Source organism: Dreissena polymorpha, chromosome 6 (genome assembly GCF_020536995.1).
Source record: "Dreissena polymorpha isolate Duluth1 chromosome 6, UMN_Dpol_1.0, whole genome shotgun sequence".
In the NCBI taxonomy this organism is placed as follows: Eukaryota; Metazoa; Mollusca; class Bivalvia; order Myida; family Dreissenidae; genus Dreissena; species Dreissena polymorpha.
This window is the reverse complement of record NC_068360.1, coordinates 41,100,327-41,112,944: the sequence shown is the minus strand read 5'-3', so window position 1 is coordinate 41,112,944 and position 12,618 is coordinate 41,100,327. Positions and strand designations below refer to the sequence as shown.

The 12,618-nt window shown below is 38.8% G+C and overlaps 1 pseudogene; it reads left to right on the top strand.

Moving 5' to 3' along the window:
* The first annotated feature begins 7,541 nt into the window (after positions 1-7,541).
* LOC127835624 (uncharacterized) lies at positions 7,542-11,466 on the top strand (annotated as a pseudogene).
* The last annotated feature ends 1,152 nt before the right edge of the window (positions 11,467-12,618 follow it).

Sequence of the window (12,618 nt, the reverse complement as noted above, 5' to 3'; positions counted from 1 at the left end):
TTTGTTAAAAGGTCTATCAACAATATAAACCCTGGGTCGTGATTTTTTGACACCGTAGGCAAGATTTGAACAGACTTTGTACATGATTACTGTCTAATGTCACAGTATACATATCAAAGCACTAAAACAAAAATACAAATTAATAAATAGTTTTGCAAGTTATTTTAGTATTTGAATCAAACAGTTGAATTATTGTCATTTCTACAATCTTTGAACACCTCCCTTTAATAAATATCATACATTGTTCACAAAAGTTGACTTCATATAAAATCAACTAGTTATATTGCATTCTTAGTTTCTCTAAATTACACAATTTTCGTTTAATTTGTATTGAGTACAAAACTTGTTAGTTTCCCGCTAGACAATAGAAACATGAAATTCGGTTATAAACTAGGGAAAGAAAAACATACTGAACATGGATGCTAAAACCGTTGATTAACTCCCTTGCGTCACTTGTTGCTGATTCAAGCAGACCCATGACTTATCTGTTTAAACAAGAAGTTTGCAGCGAGACTGCAAACGTTGTTTACACCTCCTGATGTTTTATCACTGGAGGGATTGTTGATGAATTAATGTTAGCGACAGTTATAGTTGTAATAGAAATAGTAGCAGCTAGTATTTGTAAATATTTAACATATATTTGAAAGCACGATTATAGAAACACTCAACATATGTTCAATTTTTATATAATTGACTCTGCTCATGACATTTACATAAGAAAATCCTAGTATAGTATTTTAAGTTGCAATACCGTAAACAAAATCGACACCTCGCGAAATCAAATTGAGATGGACTATTCTATACCACTTGTTAATAAATGTGTATTAGAAACCACATTGTTATGTAAACAATTCTAGTCTTCTTTTGTTTATTCAACTATGTATAATCAATACACAACATTACATACCCTTAAAGAAGTTTCGGCACTTTTTTCATTGGTCGATATCGTTACAATGCTTACGTTCAATTTGGTGTTTAAAATTGATTCAGGGTAAATATTTTTATGCCCCCCTTCGAAGAAGAGGGGGTATATTGCTTTGCACATGTTGGTCTGTCGGTCCGTCCACCAGGTGGTTTCCGGATGATAACTCAAGAACGCTTGGGCATAGGATCATGAAACTTCATAGGTACATTGATCATGACTCGTAGATGACCCCTATTGATTTTCAGGTCACTAGGTCAAAGGTCAAGGTCACGGTGACCCGAAATAGTAAAATGGTTTCCGGATGATAACTCAAGAACGCTTAGGCCTAGGATCATGAAACTTCATAGGTACATTGATCATGACTCGCAGATGACCCCTATTGATTTTCTGGTCACTAGGTCAAAGGTCAAGGTCACAGTGACCCGAAATAGTACAATGGTTTCCGGATGATAACTCAAGCACGCTTAGGCCTAGGATCATGAAACTTGATAGGTAGATTGATCATGACTCGCAGTTGACCCCTATTGATTTTCAGGTCACTATATCAAAGGTCAAGGTCACGGTGACCTGAAATAGTAAAATGGTTTCCGGATTATAACTCAAGAACGCTAATGGCTACGTTCACGAAACTTCATAGGTACATTGATCATGACTCGCAAATGACCCCTTTTGATTTTGAGGTCACTAGGTCAAAGGTCAAGGTCATGGTGACCCGAAATAGTAAAATGGTTTCCGGATGATAACTCAAGAACGCTTGTGCCTAGGATCATGAAACTTCATAGGTACATTGATCATGACTCGCAGATGACCCCTATCGATTTTGAAGTCACTAGGTCATTGGTCAAGTTCATGGTGACCCGAAAAAGTAAAATGGTTTCCGGATGATAACTGAAGAACGCTTATTCCTAGGATCATGAAACTTGATAGGTAGATTGATCATGACTTGCAAATGACCCCTATCGATTTTCAGGTCACTAGGTCAAAGGTCAAGGTCACGGTGATCCGAAATAGTACAATGGTTTCCGGATGATAACTCAAGAACGCTTATGGCTAGGATCATGAAGCTTCATAGGTACATTGATCATGATTGGCAGATGACCCCTATTGATATTCACGTCACTAGGTCAAAGGTCAAGGTCACGGTGACCCGAAATAGTAAAATGGTTTCCGGATGATAACTCAAGAACGCTTATGCCTAGGATCATGAAACTTGATAGGTAGATTGATCATGACTCGCAGTTAACCCCTATTGATTTTCAGGTCAATATATCAAAGGTCAAGGTCACGGTGACCTGAAATAGTAAAATGGTTTCCGGATGATAACTCAATAACGCTAATGGCTACGATCATGAAACTTCATAGGTACATTGATCATGACTCGCAAATGACCCCTATTGATTTTGAGGTCACTAGGTCAAAGGTCAAGGTAATGGTGACCCGAAATAGTAAAATGGTTTCCGGATGATAACTCAAGAATGCTTGTGCCTAGGATCATGAAACTTCATAGGTACATTGATCATGACTCGCAGATGACCCCTATCGATTTTGAAGTCACTAGGTCAAAGGTCAAGTTCATGGTGACCCGAAAAAGTAAAATGGTTTCCGGATGATAACTGAAGAACGCTTATTCCTAGGATCATGAAACTTGATAGGTAGATTGATCATGACTCGCAGATGACCCCTATTGATTTTCAGGTCACTAGGTCAAAGGTCAAGGTCAAGGTGACCCTAAATAGTACAATAGTTTCCGGATGATAACTCAAGAACGCATATGGCTAGGATCTTGAAGCTTCATAGGTACATTGATCATGATTGGCAGATGACCCCTATTGATATTCAGGTCACTAGGTCAAAGGTCAATGTCACAGTGACAAAAACATATTCACACAATGGCTGTCACTACAACGGAGAGCCCATATGGGGGGCATGCATGTTATACAAACAGCCCTTGTTCAATAAATTTTTATAAATACAACACAGTTGTCTGGCATTTTTTATTAATGTAAGTGTGTAAGAGTAAATATATTTTTGGGGTACAATAAGTATAAAATAACCCATGACGGATATCAATAAAAGCGGTAAATTGAGATCTTAATTCAATCCTCAGCACTTATTCGAGCAAACTGTGTTCAAATTTCAAACAGTTAAGAAACAAAATGAAGAAGTTATTGTGGATGAATGATTGTTTAACAATGTCTTCACTTGTTTGGGATAAGTAAAGCTTGGTTAAATATATTTTATCTTTTGTTTTACTGATTAAGTAGTGCTGATACAAACAATGCAATTAAACACTCGCACACATGTATGAATGCCTATGCAATACTGTAAATATTGTATAAGTACAAAAGGACACATTGGTTTCGTTGTCATACCAATAAAAGGCGGGTATATACTATTGTGCTTAATACACTTTACACTCTATCGCAATCTTCCGTCCTTCTATTATCTTCACAACTACTATTACAAGTTCGTAACAATTCGAATATGCTCCATTGGTCGAAAAAACAAACTAACACAATTATGATTTTAAATTTTATTCACACGTGTTGCACTGTTTTACACAAATTTTTATATTTCTTTGAGAAACAATTCAATGGCATAGCCTTCGTCTTCCTGTGAATCTTTTAGATTTTAGTCAAAAAAGAAGAAATATATGAAACAACCGTATAAAAAGAACGTTTCTAACTGCTGAGTGTAAAACATAAATCTGAAATAGTTATGTTATATTTGCAATTTATCGTTTATTTTAGACATCAATACCATGCCATAACTTCTCATTTAAAACTCTATATATCATATTATGCCGGCAGATTTTCAAAATAAAAATATGTGTGAATTGTTCTCAGATTTCCGAATGCTATCTCGAGCAGTGCATACTAATAAACACATCGTTATAACATGCTCACCACTTTTTCAGATTTCCATGATGCAATTCAAATATTGTCCTTCGGAGTCTAAAGTATTCAAAATATTTTTTAACGTTTACAATAAAAGATTGTCGTATTCTTTCCAATAAATATAATTGTAATTCAATTTATTTAATCGAGAAACAAACGTCAATTTAATTTTTATTTAACTATATTCAATAATTGCACACGCACGCTAAGCCACATGGAATAAGCTTACATCCATTTTTGTCAAAATACACACTTATTTGCAGTGAAATATTCAGAAACGTTAGCTGCATTTCACTGTACACCAAAATATTTGACATATCAATACTCCTATTGATATAACTTATAGCTTCTTATTTTTTAACGAACACAATAAAATTAAATAAAACATGTTAAAACATAAAACGACTCAAGTAATTGAACAGAGTTGTCCACTTCAGAATGTTTATTTATGTCTAGATGATGTTAACCGATATCGAAACGAAATGCGTGGGCGGATGACAGTTATGATCAAAATATTGTACAAGTTTTTGACACGGTTACGTAACAGAGTGTACATATCCTGATATCGTAAGAAGGAAAGAAATCTGGAAACATAAATTCTGCATACAATGACTGATTAGAAGTCGATATAATCAGGAATGGTTAAACAATTTACAGATTCGGCGTACAGCATAGGTAGAATTGCATTCTTTTTTTCCGACAGTAAAACATGTAGTGAGGGAGGAAACACAAAGTGGGTAGGTGTATTATCATCAAATACGCTTGTCAATTGGGCATGACCCTTATTTTGTAAAATATTAATTAGAATTAAAGATTGCGAATGAACATACAATTTCACGTTGTGCATTCGCACTGTTTCGAATATGAGCCTTATATAAGTGTTATAAATATATGTTTATACATATCATATATTTTGATATGTACGATTTACGTTAGTGGACGATTGGTCAAGCTGTATGTTTTGTAAATTACGAAAAAGTTGTAAAACATGCACAGGAAATAAAACGTACATGGTAAACAACACAGAACACAAGTTTCTGTCACCATAACTAAATTTTATCTATCCATGTTTGACTTGAATCAATTAAAGCTAATATTTAATTGTCGACATGTTTTATATAGCCTACTTCGTATATGGTTGGCGTACAGTCTGGAGTATGTAGTCACTTAAGTATCAATGGCGGTTGGAGACACGTTTTATGGCTTGACATATTTTGATTTCATCATTTGCAGATTGAGATCTTCTCATTAAAATAAACTAAAATTGGTTTGATTCAAGAGATAACACGTATTTAGTGTTTAGTTTAGGTTTGAGCATTTCAAACATAAAATGTTTATTATTTACCTACTTACATTGGTTTTTAAATAATGTGTAGTGTGAGAAAACAAACAAATGAGCAAGTAAACCATTCAATGTAATGTTATTGTTTGGGAAACATTATGGACTGTTTCTTTAACAAACGGATCATTTACGTGAAAATCAATAAAAAAGACAGCCACAACACATGCTATTGATTTCGTGTGCGTAAAGTATTGTCCCATATTAGCCTGTGCAGTCCGCATACGATAATTATGGACTAACCTTTATGGAAATTGTACGTGTAAAGAAAATGTGTTGTAAACGATAATCCGGTCATGGCAGAAATAACCGGACTGCACAGGCTAATCTTCAACGACACTTACGCATACACATAAAGTCCGGGGTTCTAATTGCGAGGCTAAAATGAATTCAACAGCAGACACAAACATATAAAAATAAGGTAAAGTAGAAATAATTATATATAAAAAACACAGTGTTTTTAAAATGATAGACAAGAATACATTTGTATCTGATTACAAAACACAATTTGAAAACGTGTCGATGTGATTTCTTAATTGGATATAGTCGTTTCCGTTTAAGAGAAAGGTCTGTTCTGGTTCAAGTTTTACGATGACCTTAAGCCGGCGTTATGAATTCAGTCCGTCTAATGTTTCAAGTTAATCCTTCCACGAAAATTATACCACCCTAGAAAACCCGAAACCTTGCGAGCAGTGTAAAACCATTGGAGAAGTGTTCGGTATTTTACCGTTTACTTACATAATGCAAGTAAATGGGAAAAATAAAAATTCCAATTTGAAACAACTGTGTATTAACATAGATAACAAAGGTATTGTCCTACATCTAGAAAAAATCCTGACAAATTATCTTAAAAACTGTGCGAAATGTGACTCCCTGAAGTAGAAGATCGGGCAAAGAGGGCCGTGTTCAGGCATTTAGGGGAGAAAAACTGCTTTAATTTGCATGCCATTACAATTATTAAATGATTTATACAAAGGTACACATGTATGCCATAACCTCTCAGCAGGGTTTCTCCAGAAAACTATTTCTTGTTGAGAAATTTGCGTATTTAATGCCCATGTTGGGAAAACATGGATACCATCTAAAGAAGACCAGGAAACCTTATATGAGCAGTAACTTTATAATTCTTTTTGGTGACAAAAAACCTAATTTCCCAATAAGGTCATTAAAACGCAAATTTCTCCACAAGTCATAGTTTTCTTGAGATACCCTGCTGAGGGGCTATGGTAGACATGTGTAAGTTTGTATAAATCCTTTAATTATTGTAGTGGGTTGCAAATTAAAGCAGTTTTATTTCCCTAAATGCCTGAAAATGGCCTACTTTGCCCGATCTTTTACTTCAGGGAGCCACATTTTGCTCTTTTTGTAAAGAAAAATTTTCAGGATATTTTCTACATGTAGGCCAATACCGTGGTTATCAATTTTAATACACAGTTGTTTCCAATTGGACTTGGAAAAGTTTAATTTTTTCAATGTACTTACCCTATGTAAGTTTATGGTAAAATACCGAACACTGCTCAAATGGTTTTACACTGCTCAGAAGGTTTTGGGTTTCCTGGGGTGTATACGGAGAAACGCAAGAACGGGGTTATTACTGTAATCGAGTTATTGCCATCGACAAAATATTAGAATGTTAAACAAGAATACACGAAACGTTTGTTTTAGATTAATATATGTGGGAATAACATTGCAAGAAATCATATCGTTATAAACTACATATTTTCCAGTTAAACATGAATTGTATACGTTGAATACTGGTGACGCATTAATAAATGTTTCATTTGCATTTAAATCTGCGGCTTAGGTTCAAGTCAATTGAAGACTATTTGTTCGAAAGCACATATAAATATCCGCACTGTCTAAACGAAAATCATATCATAGTCTGGTGTCTCCTTTATTTATCGTTATAAATTAACGAAATCTTGCCAGATAAAAATCACAAACATAATCAAGAAGTCTAATGAGGGGATCACCTACAGAATAGCTCAAGACAGACAGTTCACCGAAGCCTTCAAAGTAAGAACCGGCGTGAGGCAAGGCTGCTTACTGTCACCTTTCCTAGTCCTGCTGGCCATAGTCTGGGTCATAAAGACTTCGTTGATAGTGCATTAAATAATGTTTTTTTGTTTATAAAGCTATACTTATACAAATGTAGGACAAATAAATGCATTCCAAGCATAGCTGGAGCCCAGAAATACATTAAGTACGAATATGATAACTCCGGCAAGGACGGTCCCAAGCCCGCGCTGAAAAAGGAGGAGGGTTGGGCGTAGGGCTAGCTACCCTACCCTGTTGAAACCTTATTGCTACAGAAACGCCAAACAGAATAACAACAGACATCACGGACCAGGGAGAAGGTGGACCTCTAGCTGGAGGACGTATGACGCCGGACGGTGAAAGCCAGTGTCAACTGGAAGCCATCAGGCCGAAGATCATCATATCCACCAGTACCACTACCACCATCGGTACGTGGAATGTCCGAACCATGTTTAAGACCGGGAAGACAGCACAGGTGGCCGCAGAGATGAGGAAGTTCAACCTCACCATCCTAGGGTTCAGTGAATCAAGATGGACTGGCTCTGGGCAGAAGCGACTGACTTCCGGTGAGTAACTGTTGTTCTCGGGGCATGAGCAGGAGGATGCAGCACACACCCAGGGAGTAGCCCTAATGCATTCCAAGTCGGCACAGAGAGCACTCATCGGGTGGGAGGCACACGGATCTCGGATCATGACAGCCTCTTTCCTTAAAAAGAAGAAGAGGATCATCACGGACATAATCCAGTGCTACGCCCCAACAAACGACAGTACAGAGGATGAGAAAGACAACTTCTACAATAGACTGTCAACCATTATACAAGACAGACCAAAGAGAAACATCATTATTCTAATGAGTATCTTCAAAGCCAAGATCGGCAGTGACAACCGAGGATATGAGGAGATCATGGGCAAGCAAGGGTTAGGCGAGATGAACGACAACGAGGAGAGATTCGCCGACCTGTGCGCCACAAGTAACCTGGTCATCGTAGGAAGTGTTTTCCACCACAGAAGGATACACAAGGCAACTTGGATGTCACCAGACCTGTCAACGGAGAACCAGATTGACCACTTGTGCATCGCAAGGAGTTTTCGTCGCTCTCTTCAGGATGTACGTGTCAAGCGAGGAGCCGACGTGGCTTCGGATCATCATCTCCTTGTCGCCCGATTGAAACTTAAGCTGAAGACGAGTTGGACAGGGGGGCCCAACCAACGCCAACGGTACTACACTGCCACTCTGAAAGACACCTGGAAGCAAGAAGAGTGCAAGGTCACTCTCTCCAACAAGTTCCAGGTCCTAGAGGAGCTGCTTGAAGAAGGGACGATAGAGCAGAAGTGGCAGAACGTGAAAGAAGCAGTGACTTCAACATGCCAAGACGTACTGGGCCCCAAGTCTTACACCCACAAGGAGTGGATGACAGCAGAGACGCTTCAGAAAGTTGAGAAAAGACAAGAAAAGAAGGCAAGTGAAAACAACAGCAGAACACGCGCCGCAAGAGTGAAAGCACAAGAAGAGTACACCGAAGAAAATAGGAGCGTCAAGCAAAGTATCAGAGAAGACAAGGGGAACTACCTAGAGATGCTTGCAACAGAGGCGGAAGAGGCAGCCTATCAGAACAGAACTAAAGATCTGTACTCCATCACCAAGTGGAAAGAGAGTTACCTCATCAAGCTTCCCAAGGAAGGCGACCTCAGTTCCTGCTCCAACTACCGAGGAATCCCGCTGTTGTCCATCCCAGGAAAGGTGTTAAATCGCATCCTACTGAATCGAAAGAAAGACGCAATAGACCCGCATCTCCGTGACCAACAAGCATGCTTCCGAAAGGAGAGGTCGTGCACGGATCAGATCGCAACCCTGTGCATCATTCTGGAACAATCCCTGGAGTGGAATTCGTCGTTGTATGTCAACTTTATTGACTATGAAAGGCGTTCGACGGCGTTGACCGGGAGTCCCTCTGGAGACTTCTGAGACACTACGGAGTGCCAGAAACGATCACCAACATAATCAGGAAGTCTTATGAGGGAATGACCTGCAGAATTGTTCATAGCAGACAGCTCACGGATGCCTTTGAAATGAGAACTGGTGTGAGGCAAGGCTGTTTACTCTCACCTTTCCTGTTCCTGCTGGCCATAAACTGGGTAATGAAGACATCAACGGAGCAGAAGCGGAATGGAATTCAGTGGACACTCTGGGAACAGTTGGAAGACCTTGACTTTTCCGATGATTTGGCTCTTCTCTTCCACACCCAACAACAGATGCAGGAAAAGACAAACATGGTAGCGGACAACTCAGCTAGACTGGGCCTCACTATCAACAAAGCGAAGAGCAAGGTGTTCAGGACCAACGCACCAAACAACACACCCATCACAGTCCAAGGCGAGGCGCTGGAGGAGGTGGACACCTTCACCTATCTCGGCATCATTCTGGACAACCAGGGAAAAACGGATGCAGATGTCAGAACCCGCATCGGTAAAGCACGAGCAGCCTTCCATCAGCTGAAGAACATCTGGGAATCCAACGAAATTGGCATCACCAACAAGACTAGGCTCTTCAATACCATCGTGAAGCCGCTACCTTCTAAGGAGCAGAGACCGGGAGAACCACTGTAACCACCATAAAGAAAATACAGGTCTTCATCAACACCTGCCTCAGGAAGATCCTCAAGATCCGCTGGCCAGACAACAAGATCTCCGACGAATAATTATGGAGAAGAACAAACCAGCAGCCAGTTGAAGAAGACATCCTTCAGAGACGTTGGAGGTGGATAGGCCACACCCTTCGCAAGCCTGCATCCGATACGACAAGGCAATCCCTCACATGGAACCCCCAAGGGAGAGAGGGCGGCCTAGAAACACGTGGCGCCGTGACCTGGATGCAGATGCTAAGCAGATGGGCCAAACATGGGGGCATCTTGAGAGACTCGCCCAGAACCGAGATGCCTGGAGGAAGCTGGTTGGCGGCCTATGTCCCAGTTGGGACCACAGGCGAAGAGACGAATGTGATAACTTGAAACAAATATAAATTTAAAAAATAATCTAGAATCGTTTGACATTGAATGGGAACTATTTTATGCCATTGTTGCATAAACTTAATTATACAATTATAAACACCTATTATTGTTTTTCTCTATGCCTTATCATCTGTTATAACAACTTATTCATCATTGTTTGTCTTTACTCAATGTAAAAAGTCTTTATTATTATATGCAACTATTATTGTTTGTATCTATGCCTTTTTTTCATCTGATATTTCAATTAAAACATCCATGTTGATCTATACACACTGGAATTTGTCTGTTTATGCCCCTTTAAAAAAGAGGGTAAATTGTTTTTGGCCTGTCTGTCTGTCTGTCAATCATTCTGTCTGTCCAAAACTTTAACCAATATTTAAGTTTTGTCATAACTTTTGACATATTAAAGATAGCACCTTCATATTTGGCATGCATGTGTAGCTCGTGGAGCTGCACATTGTGAGTGGTGAAAGGTCAAGGTCATCTTTCAAGGTCAAAGGTAAAAAAAATCAAAGCGGAGCAATAGGGGCCATTGTGTTTTTGACAAACACATATCTTGTTTTTTCATCTAAACACCATAATTGTTTTTTTTTTCAACAGAAAATTACATGCATTAGATAGCTAACCTTATACGTATTGCATATGTTATTCTTTTCATTTCTGATTGTATGACATGCTTGTGTTATTGTTCATTATTGTATATGCAATCTCGAAATAAAATGTGTTGGAAAAAAATATAATAAAGACTTCGTTGGACCGGAAGCAAAACGGAATCTAGTGGACACTCTTAAACATGTGGACAACCTTCACTTTGCTGACGATCTGGCTCTTCTCTCTCACCAGCAACAACAGATGCAGAACAATACCAACAATACTAGCAGACAGTTCAGCTAGACTTGGCCTCACCTACAACAGGAAAAAAGCAAGGTGCTGTAGACCAACGCATCAAACGACACATCAATCATAGTCCAAGGCAAGGAGCTCGAAGTTGTGGACAGCATTACCTATCTCGACAGCAACCTGGACAACCATGTAGGAACATATGCAGACGTAAGAAATTGCATCGGTAAAGCTCGAGTAGCCTTCTCGAGGTCAGAACATCTGATGATTCAGCGCAATAGGGATCAACACGGAGATCCGGCTCTTCAATCACATCGTGAAACCGGTATTTCTTTATGCTGCAGAGACTTCCATAACCACCTTTATCTATATGAAGAAACCCAGATCTTCATCGGCACCGGCCTAAGGAAGATACTTTAAGTCCGTTGGCAAGACTAGATATCCAAAGAAGACTTATAGAGATGAAAACATCAGCAGTAGGTTAAAGAAGATATGAGAGAGAGAGAGAGAGACGGACGGAGAGAGAGAGAGGAGGGGAGAGGGGGAAGGGAGAGGGGACAGAGGGACAAGAGGGAGAGAGGAGAGAAAGGAGGGAGGATCGAAGGGAGTGTAGGGAGGAGGCTTGATGATTGATTATTTCGTGTTGGTTCTTTTGCTTGTTGGTCGTTCTGTCTTTCTTTCTGCTGTCTTTTCTTCGTCTTCTTCTCGGTCCTCTCTCCTCTCTCCTCCTCTCTCTCTCGCTCTCTCCTCTCCAGTCTCTCTCTCTCGCTCGCTCTCTCTCCGCTTCTCTCTCAGAGAGAGAGAGAGGCCTGGAGCCGACACCTGTATGCAGATGACCAGCAGATGGTCAAGACATGGGGACAGTTGGGGAGACTCGCACATAATCAATGCATGGTGTATATAACTAAATCATTAAACCAATCGATTAACTCCATTCACTAAAAATGTATGTTTTATCTGTCATTTTATCTAATCATATGCAAATGGCGTTTCATTCAATATAATTATTTTATACTTTAAAACACATTTTACTTTAAAACACATTCGTGTTATTCCATATCTTAAATAAAATGTTTCATCACTTTTTACGATAGTTCTTATTGATGTTCGTTTGTTTGCGCTTGTATTTGATTCTATAATGCCCAACAAAAAAGTATTCCAACTCAAAGCGAGTTTAGTATTGAGTGACCATATTAACTTGCCTTTATTCCGATACAAATCAGTATTTTCTTTTTTTCATGTTGATCATTTAATACAAGACCCGCACCGTTGTGATATTACATGAACGTGTAATTTGTTGATACATGTACCTTCGTTGAAGTATAAATGGAAAGTAACCCTCTAATTACCGCGCCATTCAATCGATTTAATGTACAATGTTATCTCATAGGACGAAATAAAACTTAAAGTGCAATATATGCGTAGCAGGGTAAGTAGATTTAAGCTTATTCATGTGTAGTGTAGATGATTATGGCAATCATCTTGTTACCAAACCATAAGGCACCGCAACCAACATTTGTAATAATATTCAATTAATTCAAGCATTCATCTTAAATTATTCGTATTTCTTTA